This window comes from Tenrec ecaudatus, chromosome 12, assembly GCF_050624435.1.
Source record: "Tenrec ecaudatus isolate mTenEca1 chromosome 12, mTenEca1.hap1, whole genome shotgun sequence".
NCBI classification, from domain to species: Eukaryota; Metazoa; Chordata; class Mammalia; order Afrosoricida; family Tenrecidae; genus Tenrec; species Tenrec ecaudatus.
Window position 1 is genome coordinate 62,576,182 of NC_134541.1, and position 5,666 is coordinate 62,581,847.

A 5,666-nucleotide genomic window follows, 5' to 3' on the forward strand; every position below is an offset into this window, starting at 1 on the left:
AATATTTCATTTGATTTTTTAGAACTTCCGATTTTCCTAGATCCATGCTTCATACATCCTAACTTCCAAGTATTATTTGATATTTGCAGCTGTATCTTCTCATTTTAAGTCACGTCCCATCAGTAAATGAAGGTCCTGAAGACTTTCCTCCCACACACTTTCCTTCACCCACATTAATACAACAGACATCCACATGTAATTCTGAAGCACACCCATAGAGAATGAATGCCTTAATGCCGTCTCGCACCATCATTTTAATACTCTCCAAATTGACTTCCAGATGAAACTTTAAAATCTACATTTTATTCAAAGAACTCCCAATGTATAAAAAGGTATAGGCTCATCCATGTTCCTTGAAGGTCAACCAAGGAACAAAACAACAGATTTTGTAATTTGGGGCTTTGAATATTGACAATTGGGCCTTTTCTAGTCTCCAGAGACTAGAAAACAGAATTTCTGCCTGTGACACTGAGGTATCGGGCTGTGGATTTTACAGGTTTTTTACACTTTTTGCTTCTGAGTGAGCTAGCGTTACAAAGTCCCAGGAGTACAGACACCTTGAGAAGTGGCAGGAAATGAGCAGCTCCCGATCTTAGTGCGGACACACTGTTTCTTGCTCCACTTGAAATATTTGTGCCGTTCTCGTCAAAGACAGAGCTCATTTCTTCAGTGGATGAGTGTGTGTGTGTGTATGTGTGTGTGTGAGTGTGTGTGTGAGAGTGTGTGTGTGAGTGAGTGTGTGTGCGAGTGTGTGTGTGTGTGTGTGTGTGTCTGTACAAGACAAAGTTGTGTGTGTCATTGCCTGTGCCCTGTAACAGAAATATGAGGGGACATCCCCCACCTCCCAAAAAAACCCAGATTTTTTTCAAAGCTATGTGTTTGTTTTTTTTAAAAAAAGCAACAACCTTATCACCTTCAAAATACTCTCTATTACACTTAATATACTTATCAATCTCCAATTCCATCCTTGGAAACATTTTTTCAAACTCATCTGTTTGGATGGCTGACAGCACTGCCCTTGTTTTCTACGTCATCAAACTGCTGTCTTTTATGTCCCTCTTCATTCACAGACACAAAAATAAGTTGCATTGACCAAGGTCAGGTGAGTAATGTACCAGAGAGGCATGCTGTTTTTTGTCAAAAACTGACGCAAGGAGATGGCTGCATGAGCAGGTGCATTGTTGTGGTCGCAAAACCAGTCCCCCCTTTGCCTCAAATCAGGCCTTTTTTGTGGCACACTGTTGTGCAATCTTTTCAGAATCTCTAAATAGATAGCTTGATTAACAATCTGACCCGGTGGAAGGAGCTCCAAAAGCACTATGAGCTGACATTTTTTTCCCTTGGGAAGTTGATGGACGTCAAGAATGGTGCACTAACTTAGAGCAAGTTGCTTACCTAGTGGGAAAAAATGCATACTGCTATGACATCTCCCCTCTGCTTAACACAATTCTGGTTTTGTTTTTTTGGTATCCTCTTTTTATAGTACTCTATAGAAATCTATACTTTAACACTTGTCAAATGATATTAAAGTCACTTATGTGTCTTCCTCCACTACTGCACCATTTGTTTCTTGAAGGTAGGGACTATGTCTTAATTATCTTTATATTCCTGCCCCTCTCCCATGTCCCCCTGGAACTGTCGGTCCATTGTTTTCTCCTCCAGATTGTTCATCCAGCCTATCTTATTTAGATAGACCTGCGGAGATAATAACATGCACACAAACAAGACAGAGCAAAACCAAGCAAAAATATACAACAAAACAGCAACAAACCAATGACAAAACAAAACACAACAAGAAAGAAAGAAAAGCTTATAGTTAGTGCAAGGACTGTTTGTTGGCCTTTAGGAGTGTTTTCCAGTCCTGTCTGTTGGGGCACCATGCTTAGGTGGAGAGAAAATGTTTTGAGAATGATGAGGGCAATGAATGTACAAATGTGCTTTACACAAGTGATGTATGTGTGGATTGTGATAAGAGTTATATGAGCCCCTAATAAAATGATTAAAAATATATATCTTTATATTTTTAATGCCAACAGATTAAAGTTTATTGAATCAATGATCAAAGATGATGGAATAAATATTCCCTAAACATTCCAAGTGTTTCTTTGAGACAAGATCTGGGTCCCCAGGTTATCCTAAATCTTTGAAGATGCAGAGTTGCCCCTTAATCTTCATCCTAACAAGAAGGCAAGATGCCAAAAAAACCCCAAAAAACTCTGTCCCATTTTTCTTAATCCTCTATCATCTTTCTATCTGGGTTTTAAGTAGGCCTATTCCCACCACTGACAGCTAGAACCAGTTTGAGACTTCTTCATGAGGTGTGTACAAAGGTGTCCCCAAATAGCTTTGGGGTGATGAAAGAATTTGGCTTGGGAGAGGCACCTCCCTGTTTGTCTCAGCTTTGGGAGGGGGTGGGCCCAGTAAGGATTTGCCCCAACTCTGACCTCTCTCTGCCCAAGGCTATAAGGTACTCAGAGCTGTTGTATTCCGAGTGTGTGAAAAGAGCAAAGGGAACATGAGTCAGAGGAATAATTCCTGGGGCCAACCTCACCCTAGAATTGTTTCATCGAAATGGAGAAATATTGGGGGAGGGGAGAACAAGCCCTTTGCCAAAATCTCCACACTGTTACAACTTGCTGAGTCTGTGTGTTGCTAACTTAAAGACTCAGCAAACACTGACACAGGGCTGACAATCCACTAGGCGTTCCTCTGTCCCAGGAAACCATCAAGCAGAGTAAATCACTAGGTAATGGTTGCGGTTCTAAAGTTTTTGTAGACAAAGAAATATCTGTTTATATCTCCACAGGGGAGGGAGAGGGAGACCAGGTTTCAACTAGGTGTGTCAATATATGAATAAACATACCAGCACGGAGCAGGGAACCAATAGAGAGGTCTGTGGGGCCAGCCATAATCTCAACTATGTGGACACTCACCCAACTCTACCCCAGAAGAATGCACTTCAGAGGACAGCACTGAAGTTACAGTTTGGGGAGAGGGGTGTGTTTGATCAGAGCACACAGGGGCAAATGAAGAGGTAAGGAGAGTAAGTAGAACATACCTGGCCCACCAAGCCCCGAGGACAATATTCCTGCTTAGAGCAGCCAATGCACAGAGAGGACCATAGGGCCAGACCCACCATGAGACACGAAGACCCTCACTGACCCATAGCACTACAGGAGACAACACTGGAGACACAGTGTGGGAATTGTGCCCAATCTGACCGCATCACACTGGGACAACACTAAGGGCATGCAACAGAGCAGCAAGGGGAGCAAAGCAATGAAGTTCTAGGAGGGATACCAAAAATAGACTTTGGGGCCAGGGCCTGGCACCCCATCAAACTCGAGAGTAAAACACTCCTAAAGGTTAAAAAAAACAGACCTGAAACTGTTTATAGGCTTTTCCTTTTTTGTCATTGACTTTCTTTTTGTTGTTGTTATTTTGTTGGGGTTTTTTGTTGTTTGTTTTGTTTGACTTTGACTTGTTTCTGCACTTGTTATTGTCTCTGCATGTCTATCTAGATAAGATAGGTGGGATAAACAATTCAGAGAAGAAAACAATGGGACCAACAGTTCCTGGGGACATGGGAGATGGGGAGGTAGGAGAAAGGAAGGGGGGTGTCAACCAACCCAGGGGCAAGGGAACAACAAGTGAACTAAAATCAATGGAGAGAAGGGTGTAGGATACTTGGTGGGGCTTAATCAAGGGCATTATAATGAAGAGGAATTACCAAAACCAGAATAAAGCCCAAACATCTCAAACATGATAGTGGAACAAGAGGAAAGTCAAAGGAAATAGGGTAAAGAAGTAGGAGGCAAAGGACATTTATAGAGGTCTAAATACAGGCATTTACATATTTAAAATATTTATATATAATGATAAGGAAATAGATCTATGTACACATATTTATATGTTAAGTATTAAGGCAGCAGATGGACATTGGGCCTTAACTCAATCCCTCAATGCAAGAACACTTTATTCTAACAATACGGCATTCTGTGATGATCATTTTCCTGACACGATCACTGAAGACAAAGTGGGTGCATAAGCAAATGTAGTGAAGAAAGTTGATGGTGCCCAGCTATCAAAAGATATAGCATTTGGGGTCTTAAAGGCTTGAAGATAAACAAGCGGCCATGTAGCTGAGAAACAACAAAGTCCACCTGGAAGAAGCACACTAGCCTGTGTGATCACGAGGTATCAGTGGGATCAGATATCAGGCATCAAAGACCCAGAACAAAACAATCATACCAATGTGAATGTGGGGAGGGGCAGGGCGTGGAGTGGAGACCCAGAGCCCATCTGTAGACAATTGGACATTCCCTTACTGAAGGGTCACAAAGAAGAGATGAGCTAGTCAGGGTGCAGTATAGCAATGATGAAACATACAACTTTCCTCTAGTTCTTTAATGCTTCTTCCTCTAAACTATCATGACCTCAATTCTACCTTACAATTCTGACTAGACCAGAACATGTACACTGCTACAGATTAGAGCTCGCAATACAGGGAATTCAGGACAGATAAGTATCCTCAGCCCCTCTCCGAGGACCAATAAAGAGACTCGAGATACCAGTAGGTAAGGGTAAGGTGGGGGGAGAAAGGGGAAATTGATCACAATGATCAACATATACCCCCCCTGCCCCCAGGGGTACAAACAACAAAATAGTGGGTGAAGAGAGACAGTGGACAATATAAGACATGAAAATAATAACAATTTATAATTTATCAAGGGCACATGGGGGAGGGAGGGGAAAATGAGGAGCTGATATCAAGAGCTCAAGTAGAAAGAAAATGCTTTGAAAATGATGGTGGCAACATATGTATAAATGTGCTTGACACAATGGATGGATGGATTGTGATCAGAGCTGTATGAACCCCCAATGAAATGACTTAATGATAATTTAAAAAAACAAAGAAATGTCTCTTCTTTTACTCCCTGGGTATAATTTCCTTCACAAGGTAGAAGGAGAAAACTGTTCTCCTGTGCATGTTTTGTTAGGTCAGTTACCTGAAGTGTTCTTGAAGTCAAGAATATAAATTCACTTTGCTCACAGCCACCAGATTTATAGGACTTTTCATTAGTACTATAGGTTGTGTTATTTCATTTTATGAGGAGAGATTTGAGATTTTTCATTATCTTTTCCTGACAGCATAAATATTTCAATTTCTACAATCTTTCTTCATATTGTCTGGCTAATGAGTATATACTCTTTGTTAACATCACTGGAATGCTGGGGTATACTGTATGTTTCTCTTACAGTGGCAACTCTAGAATTTTTAGATAAGATGATCTTTAGGTCATCAATATTGAAAGTAGAGGCTAGAGAAAATGACAGCTTAGCTTACATAAATGATGTGATCGGGTGATGGGAAATGATGGCTAGAAATGAGACAAATATGAAAGCATAATTAATCCATATATTAATCATGTGTATATGTATATAATTAGCTCTATGTAGTATATATTATCATATGTAATATATAATACATATATAAGATAAACACTTTGTATATCACAGTATGACATTTATCTGTATTTTATAAGCATGAAATCTAGGCTAATTTTCTTTTTCTTTTTATTAAGAACATTTTATTGGGGCTCTTACAGCCCTTATAACAATCCATACATCAATTGTGTTAAGCACATTTGTACATATGTTGCCAT